Consider the following 21,680-nt stretch of genomic DNA (forward strand, 5'->3'; position numbering starts at 1 on the left):
CCCCGTTTCGACCATAGTAGGTCCGTTTGCTCCGTTTTGCGGTATGCCACACCCCTCCCAATCAACAGGACCCCCGTTCGACCGTAGGAGGTTCGTTTCCTCCGTTTTGCGGTACGCCACACCCCTCCCAATCATCAGGACCCCCGTTTCGACCGTAGGAGGTCCATTTCCTCCGTTGTGCGGTACGCCAGGCCTCGTTTCCATCGCCTCTTCCGTCCAAGCCCTCCCGATGAACACGACCACGCATTCCGTTCCGACCCATGAACACGACGACGACGCTGTTTCTCTGTTCCGACCCAGCCATGTACACGAGCCCTTGCCGTACGTATGCACGAGTAGGCGTTCGAGACCCCGCCCGTATGTACACATACGTGGCCGTATTTTCTTTCTTGCACCCTGGCCGCTATACATACGTGTACATGCTACGTGCGCGCCTCTACTACGACACGTGTGCGCCTCTACTACGACACGTGCGCGCCTCTACTACGACACGTGCGTGCCTCTACATCGACTAGTATGTACGTACACGTTCGCGACGAGAATGTCAACGCTACGTACGCTTCGACCAGGTGGGTCCCGACTGTCAGGCACTTCCTTGCCTGCGAAGATGTAGCTAGTGGGTCCCAGCAGTCAGGGGGCGAATCATTTTTTTTGCCTGGACGCACTTCCTTGCGTGCGAAGATGTAGTTGGTGGGTCCCAGCAGTCAGGGGGGCTAATCGTTTTGGTTTTTTTTGCCCGGACGCACTTCCTTGCGTGCGAAGATGTAGCTAGTGGGTCCCAACAGTCAGGGGGGCGAATCGTTTTTTTTTGCCCGGCCGCACTTCCTTGCGTGCGAAGGTGTAGCTGGTGGGTCCCAGCTGTCAGGGGGAAACGTTTTTTTCGCGAAATAAGGTGGCCCGTCCGGTGGGTCCCTGCTGTCAGGTGGAGGAATCATTATTTTGCACGTAATAAGGAGGCACTTCCTTGCTGCCGTCGTGGACCCAGCTGTCAGCCTCTCCATGTACAGTCCACGTCCGATGGATGTTGTTCCTTGACCATGTTGACCACGCCGCGCCGAGAGCACCAGGGCGGTGGACGACGCTGAGGCCTAGGAAGGGGACGACACGGAGGCCGGGAAGACTCGGCAGTTGTTTCCCACGCGGAGGGAAGTACGACTGTACGAGGGTTTACTGGTTCGTCTGCCGTCACCGAAGAATAACAGCAGGTGTGGGTGAGTAGAGGGATGTCTAGCCAGCGATGGGAGTACGGTCGGGCGGTGAGGCTTGCGCGGCAGCACAACCGGCCGCGCGGAGGAGGGAGCAGGCAGTCCCACCGGCGCTTGTTTGAGCGGCTAGAGCAGAAAGAGCAAAGATTGAAGAAGCACGACGGCCTTTGGATGGACATCCAACAGTCAGTGCTTGTGCGTCAACCTTTTTTTAGGAAAGCCTCAAATCTATGGAACACAGCATACAGCCCATCTGCCATTCTTTCTAATAATTTACAGCCCATTTGCTAATTCTTAAGGTTTTCTTTGGAGCCCATATTCTTTTTGTTAGCATTACAACCCATATTGTGGCAATGGTTAAAAAATTATTCGAAATTTTGAATATTTCGGTGCGGTCCGAACTGTTTTTAATCCCGAAATTTCGACTCACATTCAAACTGATTTTAAAAATAAATGTATATCAATATAAAATCCAACAAATTCTCCATGCATAAAAATTAATGTCATTTAAAATCTTGAAATGAAAAAAATGATATTTGAAACTAATTGCCGGTTTGATGTGTTTTAAAAATGTACAACCCATTTCTCATTACTAATGGGCCATTTTGTCAGCCAGCCGAATGAAAGCTCTCCTCGTCTTGAAAGATTTGCAGCCCAATAGGCCTGACAAAGCGACTTACTTGGCAAATCACAAAAAAATCGGGCTGTGGCGTGGACCCAGCTGTCAGCCTCTCCACGTACAGTACTCTTCCGATGGAAGTCGTTCCTTGACCACACCGCGCGGAGAGCACCACGGCGGTGGACGATGGCAAGGCCTAGGAAGGGGACGACGCGGCAGTGGAAGCCCGCGCGGAGAGGACTACGAGGGTTCACTGGTTCGGCTACGGTGTGAGGCTGCCGTTGCCGCAGGGCCTGGCCGGGGGTGAGAATAGTAGGGGGCGGTGAGGCCTCTACGGCAGCACAGCCGGCCACGGGAGGCAGGAGCATGCGGCACGACCGGCGCTGCTTTGGGCGGCTGGAGCAAGAAGACCAGAGGTTGAAGAAGCACTATGGTCGTTGGATGGACATCGTACGGTCACTGGAGCTAGAATCATTCATATTGACTAAGTTGACAAACTCTTCGTCCCCGTCAACTTAGTAGGCCCACAAGTCAGCCTCCCAGCAAGGTGGGTCCCCGCTAGCTGGGGGAGTATTCATTTTTTTGTGCGTAATAAGGAGGCACTTCTGGTGGGTCCGAGCTGACAGCGGGGGGAACATTTTTTCGCGAAATACGGTGGCCCGTCCGGTGGGTCCCGGCAGTCAGGGGGAAACGATTTTTTTCGCAAAATACTAGTGGCCCGTCCGGTGGGTCCCTGCTATCAGGTGGAGGAATAATTATTTTCCGCGTAATAAGGAGGCACTTCCTTGCGGCTGCCGTGGACCCAGCTATCAGCCTCTCCACGTATAGTATTCTTCCGATGGAATTTGGTCGTTGACCACATTGACCACGGCGCGCCGACAGCACCACGGCGATGGACAACAGCGAGGCCTAGGAAGGGGACGACGCAAAGCCGGGGACGATGCAGCAGTGGATGCCCACGCGGAGAGGAGTACGAGGGTTCACTGGTTCGGCCGCGCTGTTGTTGCCGCGGAATAACATGGGGTGTGGGTGACTGGAGTGGAGGGATGGCCTGGCCAGCGGTGGGAGTAGTATGGGGGCGGTGAGGCCTCCGCGGCAGCATAGCCGGCCACGGGAGGCAGGAGCAGGCGGCACGACCGACGCTGATTTGGGCGGCTGGAGCAAGAAGACCAGAGGTTGAAGAAACACTACGGCCGTTGGATGGACATCGTACGGTCAGTCGAGCTAGAATCGTGCATATTGACTAAGTTGACAAAGCCCTTCGTCCCCAGCAACTTAGTAGGCCCACTATACTGGGTCCCAGCTAGCAGGGGGAGTATTCTTTTTTTGTGCGTAATAAGGAGGCACTTCCTTGCGTGCGAAGATATAGCTGGTGGGTCCGAGCTGTCAGCGGCGGTAACATTTTTTTCACGAAATACAGAAGCCATTTCGGTGGGTCCCCGATGTCAGGTGGAGGAAACCATTATTTTGCGCGTAATAAGGAGGCATTTCCTTGTGTGCGGCCGTGGACCCAGCTATCAGCCTCTCCATGTACAGTCCACTTCAGATGCATGTCGGTCGTTGACCATGCTGACCACGCCAGGCGGAGAGCACCAGGGCGGTGGACGACGGCGAGGCCTAGGAAGGGAACGACACGGATGCAGGGAAGACTCGGCCGTTGTTTTTGTTTCCCACGCGGAGGGGAGTACGACTGTACGAGGGTTTAGTGGTTCGTCTGCCGTCGCCAGAGAATAACAGCAGGTGTGGGTGAGTAGAGGGATGGCTAGGCCAGCGATGGGAGTACGGTGGGGCAGTGAGGCCTGCGCGGCAGCACAGCCGGCCGCAGGGAGGAGGGAGCAGGTAGTCCCGTCGGCGCTTATTGAGCGACTGGAGCACGAAGAGCAGATATTGAAGAAGCACGACGGCCGTTGTATGGACATCCAACAGTATACAGGCCATCTGTGGAAAGCCTCAAATCTGTGGAAAACAGCATACAACCCATCTGCCATTATTTCAAATAATTTACAGCCCATTTGCTAATTCTTACGGGTTTTTTTGGAGCCCATATTCTTTATGTTAGCATTACAGCCCATATTGTGGCCACGGTTAAAAAATTATACGAAATTTTGCATATGTCGGTGCGGTCTGAACTGTTTTTAATCCCGAAATTTCGAGTCACATTCAGACTGATTTTAAAAATAAATGTATATCAACATAAAATCCAATAAAATGTCCACGCATAAAAATCGATGCAATTTAAAATCTCGAAATGAAAAAAAGATATTTGAAAATAATTGCCGGTTTGATGTGTTTTAAAAATGTACAGCCCATTTCTCATTACTGATAGGCCACTCCCCTCGTATTGAAAGATTTGCAGCCCAACATGCCTGATAAAGCGACTTACTTGACAAATCACAAAAAAACTGGGTTAGCCATTTTCAGAAAGAAAAAAAATCTACTGGGCTGGTCTGTGGTAAACATAAAAGAAAAGGCTGTCTAGACAGGCCGGAGTGTCCCGCACAGCCCAGTTGACACCCTGCTTCCGTCTCAAAAACAAATTAGATAAATGTCACTCCAATTATGGCGATTCATAAAAATGCCACTGCAATTTCCAAACTTTGAAAAATGCCACTGCAATTTTTGCAAACTTTGAAAAACGCCACTGCAGTTTGCAAACTTTGGAAAACGCCACTCCAGACTTCAAAAATGCCACTAGAAATGGCATGAAATGGCATTTTTCAAAGTTTGGAAATTGTAGTAGCATTTCTCGGATACACCAGATTTGGAGTGGCATTTATCAAATTAACCCAAAACAAAAATAACTGGGCGAGCTACTGGGTCCCTGGTGTCAGCCGCTCGTTGTGCAATTCTCTCGTTTATTGACTACGTTGACAATGGCATGGGACCCAGATGTCAGAAATCCACTAGGAGGAGCCATTTTTTATTGGCTTGAAATAAGGAGGCACTTGCTTGCGTACTGCCATGACCTTGGCGGGTCCCTGCTGTCATCCTCTCCATGTACAATCATCTCCTGATTGTGTATGCGTCAACTTGCTAGGCCCACAAGTCAGCCTCTAAACCGTGGAGGACAAATACAACCCATTTAAAAAATAATAGCCCATTCCATACGTTCAAGCGGAAAGTTCAACATTCAGAGCAAAGTAACATGTCTAATCCACATATAGAGTACTGAACTTCCACATTGACAACCATCATAGCCAAGTGAACTATCTACTCCCACTAACACTCTAGTAGCGTACAAGTACTAACTTACTCTTAGCTAACTAGACGATGCCGGCCGCCATCTGTTGTCCATGCTAAACACCGGCACCGGCGTCCTCCGCCTCGCCTCGGACTTGCCAGAGGTGCGATAGGGCGCATTGCTCACGCGTGTTGGCCCTTTCCATGCCGGCGTGGTCCACCGAAGCTTCGGCTTCCAAGCAGGAAACCCACTTGACAAGCTGGTAGTAAAAATCGGTGTCGTGAACGCGTGCGTGCTCGACAGCCTCCAGGGCTATTTGCCGGGCGCCGGCCTCCACGTAGTCGGCCCAGTTGCGGGCGCTCTGCTCGCGACTCAGAGCGTCGGTGCGTTGCTGCTCCATGTCCCGCTGGCGGCGCAAATCAGCGAGACGTTGCTCCTCCGCCAGGCGATCGCGCTCCAACAACTCCTGCTCCTCCGCCATGCGGTCGCGCTCCAACAACTCCTCGGTCTCTGCATTGCCATCTAAAGATAGATAGAATGCCTCCTCCCTCCGTCTGCCTTCCGGCGAAAACCCGAACACTAGTTCCAGCGGTGACCGCCTCCAGCATCGCCTACTGCGGACGGGCGGGGGCATGGTGGACGTGGCGAGCGACGTCGGGCCGGTGGGGGCTTATGAGGATATGGCGAGTTGGGGGCACCTGAGAAGTCCGGGAAACAGTACTTATAGGCGGAAGGTAGCGCGACGGTCATTGGAATTCAATGCATAATGGCTTAGCGCGCCAGCTTGCCGTGGAAAACTAGAGAAACTGAAATTATGACTACATCGTCCCGTCCCATCTAGGTCGCACGCCGGCATGGCGGTCAAACGAGTGCACTCGAATCATCTCCCTCTTTGTCAATAATGATTCCATGGATTTAAAGCGTATCTTTTTTCGCATCAGTTAGCTGCCTTAATTACGGCCGGCCGCATGCAAGCACTCAGAATCGCTCGCAGGCAGTACGCGAAGCAGCATGCAGCCACTTAAATCGCTGGAATTAATTAGGCTTAAACTTCTGCATGTCGAGGGCACGCATGCAGCCACTTAAATCGCTGGAATGTATTAGGCTTAAACTTCTGCATGTCGTTAATTATTGCCATGCCTTGGTCTTGCTGCTTTGCTCACGGGACTAATAAACCCGGACGGAGGGAGTACCTTGGTTGGTGAGAGGTTTGAATTAAGCCCTGCAAACCGGAAAGGAGGTACTAGTACGTGCGTGATCCGCTATTTATTCGTGTAGTATCGAGTAGGTCGTTTCTTGAATTGAGCCCTGCAAAGCAGAAAGGAGGTAGTACGTGCGTGATCCGCTATTTATCCGTGTAGGATCGATAGCGTAGCTTCTCAGTTTCTTCAGAGGTAGGAATTTTATCCGTGTAGGATCGATAGTGTAGCTTGTCAGTTTCTTCATAGGTAGGGATTTTTACTCAAAAATCTGCCACTTCGCATCTTGCGTCGCAAATAAAACTGTCAGGAGCGCATTTGTAGGCTAGCTAGTGATCAATCAGTAACTTGTAAACACTGAGCGAATAGAAATAAGTAACTATTAATGCATCTCAATGATTCACAGATCATATACAAATATGTAGCTCCAAAAGCAAAGATTAGCCGCTTCGGATCTTGCGTCGCAACTAAAACTAACTAGTACGATTCCCATACATAAGATCAACATGTTAATGCATCTCAATGACTCACAGATCATATACAAATATGTAGCTCCAAAAGCAAAGATCTAGAAAAAACATATGTTCTTCCTACTAACATGGATGCTTCTCTTGGCCAACATTCAGTACAGACTGAAATACAAATTTGTTTGTGAAGTCTACAATTCCTCTTGCAAACGTAAGTGGTTTCACCAACAGCTGGAACCATGAGAATGAACCACACATGTTGGAGGAACATCCACTGCAATATGATTTGGTCTTCTCTTGATCACACGGCAAGACTATTTTCGGAATACAAACTTTAACTTAGGCAAAATGATGCCCATTGTATAATCAGACCAAAGCAATGAAGCACTAGTGTTGGCCAATAAATAGTACAGTACTTCTTTTCTGCAGTCCATGAAGTGACTATCCAATCTTTCTTGTCTATTTTCAAATGGCACTGCATGCAGTGACTATACTATTCTCTTGTGCAGTTCAACCAAAATTGCAGACACTTTGTTGGTTTGCCAAATAGCAACAGGCAGACATCTCTGTCTGCACAAATATCAAGCAGCTAGTAAACATATACCACACCTTGTATTTTCGGTTTAAACATGTCTCTTCCGCTTAGCATCTGTCATGTTCTACACTGGACAATCTGGTACACTTATGTTTTGCCCTGGACAATTTCATACTGAATTGATTTGCTGGTTCAGAGCAGAAATATAGCGCCTATTCTTCATCAGACCAAGGATATCCATGTTCGCAGTGATGGAAGAGGTGAAATCGATACAACCGAAATTGAGCATCCAATCATTGAATCCTGTCCTGCACCTCCAATGTAGGTCCACCCTGCCAATAAATTCACATACAAACCACTAGTATTACTATGTAATGACAGTACAAAAAGAGTAGCAAGATAGTAGCAAACCATGTACCTTCGTAATGAACAGCTCATAGTGCCACCAATTGGATATAATGATTGGGAAAAAACATGCTCCTAATGTTGAACCAGTTGGACTTTTTGTGCAGTTCCACTAAAATCGAGCATCCCTGTTTGCATAGATATTGAAAGTGTGATTACTCTAAAAGTGGCACTAGTTGAAGCATAGACTCACAAATATAAGCATTCCAATTTCTTAATGGGAAAAGGTAGCAAGACTATTTCTAACCACCTGTTTGAAGGAACAAATAAAGCAACAGCGGCTGATGTGAGGAAGGCATACATAGTTTTTTTGGAAAAGTGAGCCATTCCTGACCTTTCCTCTTATTCTAAGCAAATTTTGTGCAGTTCTACTAAAATAAAATGCCATCACCGCCTTGACAATTCAGTGACACTGTACAAAAGGAAACGACTTAACATTACATCATGATGTCAGGTATGTAGTCGACAGGCATTAGAGACAAACATATAGACCTCCTCAAGAGAACAGCCGGAGGAGGAGGTGCCCACTCTTGACCTTTCCTCTTGTCTTCTTAATTGTCTGTGCAGTTTAACCAAAATAAAATGACATCAGCGCCTTGGCATTTTGGTGACACTGTACAAAAAAAATAACTTATCTCATGAAAGTGAGGTATGTAATCTATAAGCATTAACAGTGCAAAAATCTAACGGGAGTAACAAGTTTCATCGTTGGTATACTGGCTGTGCAACAGCATTAGAATGCCTTATAGCTAAAAATCTTTAATACATCCACAATCAACAGCTAACCCTGAAATAATCCAGTGACATTAAATGGCATTGCTTAAATTTATGGGTGGCATTAGACTGAGAGCGGCATTAGTTAAATGTGGCATCACTTTAGCAGTAGCATTGCTTGACTTGACTGCTGGTGTTATACTAACAGCAAAAAAAGTAGCAATAAGAGCATGGGAGGCACCAGTACGATGTACCTCCACGGACGCAGAGTGGTGAGGGAGGTATGGTTGCCCAGAGCAACAAATATCCAGGCAGCATATGTGGATTACGGTCCCATTTTTGTTCTCTTTAGCCACCTTTTTCCTATGTGAGGACAACAAACCGATCGACCTGGTCATTCCCTATTGCGTTGTCATGCCTTTCTACCCTTCTTTAACCAAGAGACATGAGACTCGTTCCTTAGCTACTGATTTTCCCCTTTTCAACCTAGATGCGGGTTCGATGCCTACTCTCTTGGACAGTACAGTCTCCCTTCCTTTCCTTATTCAACCCAGACATGGATTAGTCTGCATGAAGTAGGGTTTCCTTTAATAGTGCAAATTATGGTTTTCGTCTGCATGGCCAGCAGAGTAGAGGATAGCAAATTGGGAAGATGGTGGAGTGGAAAAAGATCCACATGCAACGACGTAGCAGATGGGGCAATAGAACAAGGTTATGGCTCGAAAAGAGGTAGCATACCTGAGGGTCGGCGTGAAGTGGCTTCGCTCGTGGTCGTCGTCCTCCGCACACACTACGGCAGCGAGCTTGGGGACGGAGGCCATCCCGCGCGGGCGCTAGGTCTGAGAGGACGGCCTTGTCGTCAGTGCGCGACCTCGCTCGCCGATGACGAGTGCGTCAACGCTGCACGTCCTTCTCTTCCCCGGCGGATCTGTGACCACCGGTGAGGAGGGAGAGAGGGGCCATCTTTTTTAGATCTGGAGAGAGGGTGGTAGTGTGAGAAGCAAGTGGGCAGCCCTTAGCAAGAAAGCACTGAAGCTCCAGCCTATATATATCTTTTTTATACTACTAGTACTGGAGGTGGGGGAGTGGTAGAGAAGTTTATATTTTCTCAGCGTACAGTACCAGTTAGTCGTGCTTCAAAACTGATCGGCGCGCCATTAAAAAAATAAAGGTCGATAACTAATGCGGCACCTCGAGCCAACGTGGCCAGATCGCATTTTGCACGAGAAATTACACACCATGTTTCGTTGACATGTGGTCCCGTTCCTACATATCAGTGAGATGACGGCAAGTAGTAGGAGTATTTCCGAACGGACGTGTAGGCCAGGGTGCCTCTTCATGAACCGTGGAAAACTCGCAACAGTCCACCATCTCTTCGCCTTTCCCTCTCGATTTGGAACTGCCGTCGCACGCTCTTCCTCTCCCTCCTCCATTTTCCTTCAGCCCTTCACCCTTTCTTCTGCCATTGTTCGATCGTCTTCTCCATGGAGGGAACAGGCCAGAAACGACCTCGTTATTCTTGCCCCAGTCTGAAAGATGACGTGGTGGAGGAACTCATTGATCGGTGCGACGTCATCACCTCGGCTAGCATGGCAGGTTCGTTCCAGCCCATTCTCGACTCAACTAATAACATCATTGCAACGAACCCAAGGGTCAAGGAGCGGTTTGATCTCCCCTATCTTCTTCGCCATGACCCCGCTCGCTGGCGAGCGGACGATGGAGACCACGCCTTGTGCAAGTTGATGCCGCTTGATAATGATACGTGTGATGTCAAGATGCCATCGCTTAAGGCTAAGTCCTGGGCTGGCGCAAATGGAGATTGGGTTGTTTATATTGGGTACAATTGCGAGTGGGAACTTGTGAATGTGTACACTCGTCAGCGGATTCCACTTCCAAAAATCTCCGAGTGCCCTGAGGTTGAGCACACAGATGATCTACGTACGTTCAAACACGATCATGGTGACTGTCATGTACTGAAGATAGCAATTTGTCGAGTTCCCAACCGCTCTTGGAATTACAAAAACTATGATGTTGTTGCTATCTTCGACAAGCTAGTTGCCATCCTTCGTGGTTCGACAGGATGGATATTACTCAAAAATCAGTTTCTATACACGGATGTGTACTGTGATGCAATTGAATACAAGGATCTTCTTTTTGCTGCCACCTCTCGTGGCACTGTTTTTGCATGGGATCCTCGTTTTTTCGGTACGTTTGTCTTCCACCGTAATTATAATTGTTTCATCCACATGCATGCGGGTTAGCAACTTTCCCTTTACTAATTAACCTTCTTCTTGTGTTTCCAAGGTCCTGTGGACATCCCACCACCTATACTTGAAGATTTTTATAACCAAGGGGGAGATGACGATGGTGATGATCACGAGCATGAGGACGAGCAGCGCCGATATACTCTGTGGCGCCTGGCAACTAATTCCAATGGATCACCTCTTCTTGTGTGCATACAGCCCACTGATGATAGTACTGCTAAGGAAGCAGGTGTAGTCTCCCATGGTCGCACTCTCCGGACCTATTCCAACACCCGTTGCATGGTATTCGGGATGTATACTAGTGTGCTAGCGCCAACTCCTTCTCCCTGGCACAGAATTGATAGTCTTGGAGAAAACTCGCTCTTCCTTGGACGAAACTATCCGATGATGGTGAAAGGCGATCCAACCGCTGTAGACACATTTATGAGAAGAAAATGTGTCTATACCTCGGACATTTGCATGGTTCCCTACCATGGTACTGATATAGTAGGCCGCTTCAGCCTGGATGATCAGTCCTGCGTTGGTCTCCAGATCGACAATGCATGGCCCGTCCTAGAGAATCACATGTGGTTCAAAGCAAGCATTTCCAATGCCGCAGAATGGTTGAGTTGAAGTTCATTTCATGGCTTGTTATTTGTTGTGTGGTGAAAACTTTAGTATTTATAATGTATCCTCGTTGTCGATGTGGGTTGATGACCTGTTGTACTATGTAATAAAATGATATGCCTGTGATAAACTTACTAAATTTATGAATGGCTTTTGAGTCGCTTCTCTGAGTGAGTGGTGCGACGAGGCAAAAAAATATTTTCCGAATACATAATTGTACGTGCATTGCAACAGGTTATCGGATGAGGCCAATCAACAATAGTAGTACACTATTTGTACTAGCTTCACATGCTTTGCACGTCGGGAGGGTGTTTTTACTGTAGCCATATGTTAATGTGTTCGTTGTACGTAACCAGCACCTCGAATCCTCGATATACTAGTAGTATAGTATATAGTAGGAGTAAGTTGTAGGAGTAGTAGGGTGGCATGGGCCAGAACAAGCATTCACGTCCAGGAGTACGGCACACGCCACCACCATGACATCCATCTAACACCATATTATTTCTTGGAGTACGTGCGAGAGCAATCTCTTCAACCTCGTCGTTTCTCAAACTTCAACCATCACGCGGCGGGCGAGGTGGGGGTTTGCCGATAGTCAGTTTCCTTAACTGCGGTCCCACTTGTAAGGCCAACTCCAACGCACGACCCCAACCGAACCTCCATTTTGCATGAACTCCAACGATAATTTTGACTACTCCTGTAGTAAGTTGGATTAGTGCCTTCTCGATGCATTCATTGTTGATCTGCGGAGGCTCGATCTTGCGTGCTTCTTTCTTCTTCGAGTGTAAAGAAGTAGACGTTGCTTCCTCGCATCTAGTCTCATGTCTAGCCTCTATTCTATACTAGCTAAAAGCGATAGAACATCTACTAAATTGCGCTCTATCAATATATGGATGTACTCTTCTTCCCAATACAAAAACTTGCATCCATTCTACTCCCTCCGTTGCACAATACTACATGCCTTCTATTTGTCAAAATATATATGTATCTAGACATGTCTTAGTATATAGGTACATCCATTTTTGGACAAATGGAAGTCAAGTATTTTGGAACGGAGGGAGTACACAATAAAAATTTCGCACAACTAGTCCAATCCGAGAGCAGAACCGAAGATTTGGTCGGGTTCTTCCTCCTTTTGCCGACACGTGGGACATCCAGCATCCAGGTCGTGTCATGAAAGAAAATAGAGTCGTAGTTGAAGCCACGAGATGTGCATCTTGGGTTAAACTGTAAATAGAATCTTACTCCAAAAGCGGCCACCGAAGATCTTTATTGGATTTGTTTTTCATCACCAGCATGCCGAGGTGAACGATGTGCAGGTTCAGTGGGTACTCTTGCATTTTCACTGACATGTGGGCCGCATGTGAGCAAACAGACGATGGGCTCCGCGCGTCCGCTGGCTGGCTGAGAAGAGAGATAGAGGAGGGATGAGCACGGACTGCAGGAAATTTGTTCTACGTACCTCGATATAGGCTCGATATAGTGGGGTGACATGGGCCATAACTAGCATTCACGTCTAGCAGTATGGCACACGCCACCACACGAGTCCCATCCGACACCAATTTTCTTGAAGTCCGTGCTACAGCCATCTCTTCTCCCTCCTGTCCTCTTTTCTCAGCCATCGCACGGTGGGCGGGGTGGGGGTTTGCCGATAGTCGGTTTGCTCAACTGCGGTCCCACTTGTAAGTGAAAATGCAACACCGCACACATTCCCGCTTGAGCAGCGTGCCGGACCAACCGTGTGGGGGTGCGACGCGAACACGGCAGGCTTTTCCTTTTGAACTCGTAACTTGTAAAATTTGGTTATGCTCCATGGCGCGACCGATAGATAGAAAATAACGATTTTGCCTAGAGTAATGAGAAGTTTGCTTCTGGCGCTGTCGGTGCCAAAACCGGCGGATCTCAGGTAGGGGGTCCCGAACTGTGCGTCTAGGCTGGATGGTAACAGGAGGCAGGGAACACGATGTTTTACCCAGGTTCGGGCCCTCTTGATGGAGGTAAAACCCTACGTCCTGCTTGATTAATATTGATGATATGGGTAGTACAAGAGTAGATCTAGCACGAGATCAAGGTGGCTAAACCCTAGAAGCTAGCCTATGGTATGATTGTTGTATATGGAGTTGATGTCCTACGGACTACAACCCTCCAGTTTATATAGACACCGGATAGGGTTAGGGTTACATAGAGTCGGTTACAATGGTAGGAGATCTTCAATATCCGCATCGCCAGGCTTGCCTTCCACGCCGAGGAAAGTCCCATCCGGACACGGGACGAAGTCTTCAATCTTGTATCTTCATAGTCCAGGAGTCCGGCTGAAGGTATAGTCCGGCTACCCGAACACCCCCTAATCCAGGACTCCCTCAGTAGCCCCTGAACCAGGCTTCAATGACGACGAGTCCGGCGCGCAAATTGTCTTCGGCATTGCAAGGCGGGTTCCTCCTCCAAGTCCTTCATAGAAGATTGTAAACACCAAGAGTAGTGTCCGGCTCTGCAAAATAAGCTTCCACATATTGCCGTAGAGAGAATAATATTAACACAAATCAAATCTGCTGACGTATTCCGCAGTGCGTCATCACACTACAGCCAAGTCCTTCACTCGAATCATTTTCACTTTTCCACCTCAGCGTGTTTTGCGAGGCGGTTTCCTTGGCACGTCTTGTCAAAGCAGAGATCGTGTACCCCCCTTTTACGGGATTTTCATCAATATGGACGTGGGTAACCCAACCGCGCCACTTATCACGGCGCTTGGGAGGCAAGCGAGTTTTACTAGGCAGGTGGGGACGCACAACCACATCCGCCCATATAAGGGGACAAGGATCCACATTTTTACCTATGCCTTCTTCCTCCCTTGCCTATCCATCTCCTGCGCACCCGAGCTCCAGCGCCCAAGCCCGCACTTCCCACCTCAACCTTCTCCAGCAATGTCTGGAGCGGGAGGCAAGTGGATCGTCTCCTCCGCCACGGAGGGCAAAGTCAAGAAGCTAAGGAAGGCCGGATACCTGTCCAAGGACATCGCGCACCGGCTTCCCGAAGAGGGGCAGCTTCTCCCCACCCCAAGGCCCCATGAGAGGGTAGTATTTCTCCCCCACTTCCTCCGCGGACTGGGTTTTCCACTCCACCCATTTGTCCGGGGGCTCATGTTCTACTACGGCCTGGATTTCCACGATCTGGCTCCGAACTTCATCCTCAACATCTCGGCGTTTATCGTCGTGTGCGAGGCTTTTCTCCGCGTCCGCCCTCATTTCAGCCTCTGGCTCAAGACCTTCAACGTCAAGCCCAAGGTGGTGCACGGCAGCCAGGCGGAGTGCGGAGGCGCCATGGCGGGCAAGATGGCCAACGTCCTATGGTTCGAGGGCTCTTTCGTGGAGACCCTAAAGGGATGGCAATCCGGGTGGTTTTATATCACCGAGCCGCGTGATCCGAAATGGACCGCAGCCCCCGAGTTCCGATCTGGACCCCCCATGCGGCTTATGTCCTGGAAAGAGATGGGCCTGTCGTGGGGTGACGAAAAAGAGGTGACCGGATTGCAAACATGCATCCAGTCCCTGGTGAACAAGCCAGTCCGGCTTGTTAATGTAATCCAGGTTATGCTCGTCCGCCGGATCCTCCCGTGCCAACAACGGGATTTTAATCTGTGGGAGTTCGACCCGACGCAGCATCAAACCCTCAGCAGGCTCTTCAACATGACGTACGAAGACGCCTGGAAGATGCTATTCAAGGGCGCCGAGGCTCCCGCATCTGCTTCCGAGGACCGTGGATATAGCTCGCAGCGTCACGCTAGCGAGGTATGCCATCTACACCTTTTACAGGATTTTTAAGCTTTTTTCATAGTTTGACTCTATGCGGGATCTAAACTCCCTTACCTTTGACAGGCTTGGCGGGCGATATCCGGACCGATTAACTGTCCGGCTCCGCTGCCCGAAGACCCAGCCCCAGCTCTACTAGCAAAGCTGCTGGTTCCGGCGCCTTATGTGGTGCCGGAGAAGAAGGCCAAGAAGAAGAAGACCACGGGGACTCGAAAGAGTGCCCGCAACGTGGTGGTGTCGGACTCGTCATCTGAGGAGTCCGAGACGCCCTCCTCCTGCGAAAACGAGGAGGAGGAAGAAGAAAACTCTCCCCCCCCCCATCGGAGGGAGGAGAGAAGAGGAAGGCCGCCCCAACGGGGGAGGCCGAGGGGTCTAGGAAAAGGAAGACCCCTCCGCCGGACTACGCCCCCAACGCCGAAGAGGGTAAAGAGGAGTGGCCAAACAGGGCCAAGCGTCCGGCGAAATTGTAAGTTCGGATATCAGAATAACTCATGATGTTCCTTTGTTGCACAGCTTTCCCTAATGTCGAATGTAATTATGCAGTCCACCCCGGGCCGAATTCGACGAATCGTCAGGCGGCTCCCTGGACTCATCGGACGTGAACTCAGTTCTGCCCGCTGTCTCCCCCCGCACTGCAGACGACGCCGAAGTGGCGTCGCGACAAGCTCCGGGGCAGGAGGAGGTGGTCCCAGAGGAGCCGCAAGGCAACCTCCCGGACTCCAGGAGTGAAGGGGATAAGGCTCCCCAGGGCTCTCAGTCCGGCTTTGTGCCGGACACCGCGCCGGAATCTTCCACAGTTCCGGACCGCGGTAGGCGAACTCCTTCCAAGAGGAGCAAGCCTTCTGAGCCGGCGGCCTCCGTCCAACCGGAGGTGCCGGACAATCTGCTGGAGGTGCTTGACGACACCTCCATCGACGAGGGGCACCGTACTATTATGAGTACGGTGATCCAGAGGGTTCAGTCCGCCAAGAGCGGACTGACTGAAGCTTGCGCTAGCCTTCTAACAGGCTTCGAGGTAAGTAAAAATATGTAAAAATATTACCGCATAGACAGTAACCCCTGATGCTCTGTTTGGCGTTCGTAAAGAAAAGCCGAATAGAGGATCTATTAAATTTCACAGGAGTCTAAAAAAGAGTCAATATGCGTATGCAGGCTTCGTTGCTATCTACCGCCGCACTAACTGCGGAGGTGGGTGTCCTGAAGCAGGACCTCGAGCAGACCGAGCAAGAGCTCGGCCTTGCCAAGCGGCGGCTCGAGGAGGAAGAAGGTAAGAAATACCTTACAGAAAAAGTGCCTATAAAAAGGCTTGTTTGCAAAAAAGAGTAACAGGATTGTAGTGCTTATTGTAGGGGCCACGACTGAGGTGGCGTCCCTTAAGCAGGCGCTGTTTGAGGCCGAAAAGAAAACGGCCGCGGAGCGCACCGAGCAAGACAGACTTGGGGCTTAGGTCGGCGAGGTGCAGCAAGAGCTGTAGGCTCTCATGAAAAAACATGAGAGTTTGGAGCTGGAGTCGAAGGCGCAAGCATCCGAGCTTGCAACGGCCCTAGAGGCTGCCAAGTCTGCCAAGGCCGAAGCCCAAAAGGCCCTCCAAGAGTTGGAGGAGATGAGGAAGATAGCAGCGGGTAAGGCATTCTTTATACAAAGCAGAAATATAAAAGTGAACTACCTGTTACTTACCCGAATCCGGAGCTCTCCAGGGGCATTCACAGATCTTCCCCGCAGCGTATCCGACGCCGCCGCATTCTACCGAGCTGAAGAGGGTAGCTCGACGGAGAAGGTGTTCTGGTCTCAGTATTCTGAGGCTGGACACCCTGTGCCCTTGAGCAACCAGCTGAAACAGCTGGTCGAGCTCCACAAGCCGGCTGAGCAGGCCATGAAGGGCTTCATAGTTTGGCTGTGGCCCAGAGAGGCCCTGCCTGGGAGCTATTTCGGGTTGGTGCGGCGGCTGGTGGAGGCCTATCCGAGGCTTGAGGTCATCAAGCGCTCCGTCTGCATCGAAGGTGCCCGTCGGGCCCTTGCCCGTGCAAAGGTGCACTGGGGTAAGCTGGACGGTGAGAAGCTTGTGAAGGACGGGCCGCCGCCGGTGAAGGAGCATCGCAAGCCCGAGAACTACTACAAGGATGTTCTTGCAGGTGTCCGCCTTGTGGCGGATGAATGTACCAAGGATGTGATATTTGAATGAACTCGCTCGTGTTTATCCTGTGCGCTAAAAACTTGTTCATATGCGCTAAGCAATGCTTATTGAATTTAAAATATTACTTTCTGTGCGGACGTTTATCAAAAATTGAGAGATGGCCAGTCGTCGGCTTCTGCCCCCGTGCTACTAGTGCTGGGGTGTTCGGGATAAACCTGAGCGCTCTTTTTCCCATAGTTGGGTCCTCCGAGGGAGGCGCTCAGCACAACGAACCAGGCAATCGGACTATAATGCTTGAACACTCTCACTTAGCCATAGAACTCTATAATTTTAAATTTCGGCGAAGCCCCCAGTTTGGAAGACCGAGTTCGGGGCGCTATCCACGCCTTGGCCGGACAAAGCCAGCTCCTCGCTCGAAGTGGCATAAGCCTTTAGGGACTCAAAAACCTCTCGAACAGCGACCGGTCTCTCGCCACATCATGACAGTCAGTTTTAGCTTTCTCCATTGAGGTGCTTAACCCAGCTGAACCGGGGCACAATCGTAGTGGTTCTCCTATGCTACCTTAGCCGATAGGGCGGAACGTAAGGCACCAAAACATAGGAGCCGGGCAAACCCAACTATTGACCCAAATCATGATTCGGAGCCGATGCATATAGTGCTATAAGTTCGGGGTGCCGCACTTGTGAAAGTGTACGGACTTCTCACACCATTATGAGGGGTACTGAAGCCCCTGGCGTGTTTGTCGTACCATGGTGTACGGGTGCAATCATGTCATTTAATAAACATAAATGTGAAAATAAGATAATGCAAAAAATAGACAAGAAGGTAAGCATTATTTATAGAGAGGCTATTTATCAAAGCCGAACGATACAAATAGTGCGGTAAGCAAAAGATATTGGACTATTCAGTATGTCCTGACCAGGGGCAGACCGTGGAATTGTATTTAAAACAGGTATACCGCTCGTAACAGAGACCACCTGGGAGTTCCATAATGCGGCATGGCTTGTCTGCCTCCCTGGATCTTGCATCGTTTGTGCGGCAGTCTAATTGCCGAACAGGTCGTCCGAAGTATGGAGTCCTGAAAGTAAGAAAAAATTAAAAAAAAAGAATCCGACAGCCCCTAGTACGTTTTAAGCTGTATTTTGGGCGTGCTGTTATTGTGCCCCTTCCCCTGTGCCCATGGTATTTCAAGGGCGTAGTTATGTACGCAAGGTACTGGTTTTGCTATGTCGCGAAAGCTGGGGTTGGGGCCGCATTGCTACGCTTGCTCAAAGTGTGCCTGGCGGTCCTGCTGTGGGTTACTCCGGGCGCGCTTGGCAGTGTCTGGCTTTTTAATGGCCGGACTAGAGAATTGCCTGAGAAGGCTACTTTGTACCTCCGCTGCGAGAGCTGCCGTATGCTCCTCCGTACGGAGGGAGCGTTCGGTGTTTCCGTTAACCGTAATTACTCCTCGAGGGCCTGGCATCTTGAGCTTGAGATATGCATAGTGCGGCACCGCATTGAACTTTGCGAATGCGGTTCGTCCGAGCAGGGCGTGATAGCCACTGCGAAACGGGACTATGTCGAAGATTAACTCTTCGCTTCGGAAATTGTCCAGGGATCGGAAGACCACGTCAAGTGTTACTGAGCCTATACAGTTGGCTTCTACACCTGGTATAACGCCTTTAAAGGTCGTTCTTGTGGGCTTAATCCTTGAGGGATCTATGCCCATTTTCTGCACTGTATCCTGATAAAGCAGGTTCAGGCTACTGCCGCCGTCCATGAGGACTCTTGTGAGATGAAATCCGTCGATGATTGGGTCGAGAACCAATGCGGCGAAGCCGCCATGACGGATGCTAGTGGGATGGTCCCTTCGATCAAAAGTGATCAGGCAGGAGGACCATGGGTTGAACTTTGGGGCGACTGGATCCATCGCGTATACGTCCCATAGCGCACGCTTCCGCTCCCGCTTGGGAATGTGGGTTGCGTATATCATGTTCACTGTCCGCACTTGTGGGGGAAAGCCCTTATGTCCATTGTTGTTTGGCGACTTGGGCTCCTCGTCGTCGCTGTGCAGCCCCTTGTCTCTGTTTTCGGCCCTTAACTTGCCTGCCTGCTTGAACACCTAACAATCCCTATTAGTGTGATTGGCTGGCCTTTCGGGGGTGCCATGTATCTGGCACAAGCGATCGAGTATTCGGTCCAAACTGGACGGGCCCTGAGTATTCTTTTTGAATGGCTTTTTCCGCTGACCGGATTTATAGCCTTTGAATCCGGCATTGACTGCCGTGTCTTCATTGCTGTCGCTGCTAACGTGGCGTTTTTGCTTATTCCGACGTGTCCTGCCACTTTTGTCCTTGGTATCCGAATTACCAGGGTTCTTTGATAAGTTGTTACCACGAGCTAGCCAGCTGTCTTCTCCCGCGCAAAAGCGGGTCATGAGTGTCGTGAGGGCTGCCGTGGATTCCGACTTTTCCTGTCCCAGGTGCCGGGCAAGCCACTCGTCGCGGATGTTATGCTTGAAGGCTGCTAGGGCCTCTGCGTCCGGACAGTCGACTATCTGGTTTTTCTTTGTTAGGAACCGTGTCCAGAATTGTCTGGCCGATTCCTCTGGCTGCTGAATTATGTGGCTTAAGTCGTCGACATCCGGTGGTCGCACGTAAGTGCCCTGGAAGTTGTCGAGGAATGCGGCTTCCAGGTCCTCCCAAGAAACGATTGAGTCTGCTGGCAAGCTGTTAAGCCAATGCCGGGCCGGTCCTTTAAGTTTGAGCGGGAGGTATTTGATGGTGTGTAGATCATCGCCGCGTGCCATGTGGATGTGAAGGAGATAATCCTCGATCCATACCGACAGATCTGTTGTGCCATCGTATGATTCGATGTTTACGGGTTTGAAAGCTTCTCGGATTTTATGATCCATTACTTCATTCGTGAAGCATAGCGGGTGTGTGGCGCCTCTGTACCGGGCTATATCATGACGCAGCTCGGAAGAGCTATGTCTGTTGTGTTCGGCCCGACCGGATTTGTTGTATCCGGAGTGAAGATCATTGTCACATGCCGTAGGGCGCCTGCGCGATCCGTAGATCGATCTTGTTTTTCTTGCCTTATCCTCCAGTATGTTTAGCAAGTCAGGCGCATTTTCCTGTGCCTTAGTTGAGCGGCGTCGGGGCATGGCTTGGGTGGAGGGCCGAGAGACCTCTCTGTCGCAGCCGCAAGGTGGCCGCTCTGCCATGTCATGCGCTGGTGATGTAGGTGTTTCCTCCTCTGATCGGGGTAGCGGCCTGCCCTTCGGGTAACTCTTGGAGGGGCATTCGAGTTCATACTCTTCGGCCGCAAGGACTTCAGTCCATCTGTCAGCTAGCAAATCTTGGGCAGCTCTAAGCTGTTGCTGCTTTTTCTTGAGGCTGCTTGCCGTGGCTAAAAGCCTGCGTTTAAAACACTCTTGTTCGGCGGGGTCTGATGGTATGACGAATTCATCGTCATCGAGGCTTGCCTCGTCTTCGGAGGGAGGCGTATAGTTATCATCCTCGACCTCTCGGTCTGCCGCTCTCTCATGAGGGCTGGCTTCTCCATCTTCCTGTGCCGAATCTTGCTGAGGTGGGTGTTCTTCGGCGCTATCCAGGGTAGTATTATGTCCCGTGCCGGAATCACCGTTTTCGATTTGGCGGGATTTAGAGCGGCGTCGCTGACGCTGGCGCTTTGGCTGTTTCTTGGGGGCGTCGTCCCCCACTGTTCCATCGCCATCTCCATCTTTTGGAGTATCCGTCATATATATGTCATATGACGAGGTGGCCTTCCAGCGCCCTACAGGTGCTGGTTCCTGTTCGTCTCCTACATCGTCGTCCATGCCGTCGATGTCTTCGGAGCCGAAGTCAAGCATGTCGGTTAGATCGTCGACAGTGGCTACAAAGTGGGTGGTGGGTGGGCTTTGAATTTCCTCATCGTCCGTATCCCACCCTCGCTGACCGTAGTCCGGCCAGGGCTCTCCTAATAAAGAGAGAGACTTAAGAGAATTCAGGATGTCGCCAAAAGGCGAATGCTGAAAGATGTCTACGGCGGTGAACTCCATTATCGGCACCCAATCGGATTCGATTGGCAGGGGCGCAGGGGGTTCGGAGTTCGGAAAGGAGTCCGGATCCTCGGAGTCACGGATCATGCAGAGTGCGGGGCTAGCGTTCGGCTTGATCGCTTTCGGGATCGCAACCCTCGAGGTGACGTCCAACCGCTCATCCTCGATTGGCGCAATAGGCTCCGAGTTAGGGGTCAGAACCGATGCGTGTGCGGCCTCCAGGACACTGTCCGGGGGCAGAGCTAGATCATGCCCCTCGAGGTAGTACGGAGCGCTTGGCCGTGGCTCGAACCCGTCGAAGATCAAGTCTCCGCGGATGTCAGCCGTGTAGTTTAAGCTTCCAAACCTGACTTGATGGCCAGGGGCGTAGCTTTCGATCTGCTCCAGGTGGCCGAGCGAATTGGCCCGCAGAGTGAACCACCGAAGACAAAGATCTGTCCGGGGAGAAAAGTCACACCCTGGACCGCATCGTTGTTGATGATCAAAGGAGCCATTGGGC

Source organism: Triticum dicoccoides, chromosome 5A, assembly GCF_002162155.2.
Source record: "Triticum dicoccoides isolate Atlit2015 ecotype Zavitan chromosome 5A, WEW_v2.0, whole genome shotgun sequence".
Lineage (NCBI taxonomy): Eukaryota > Viridiplantae > Streptophyta > Magnoliopsida > Poales > Poaceae > Triticum > Triticum dicoccoides.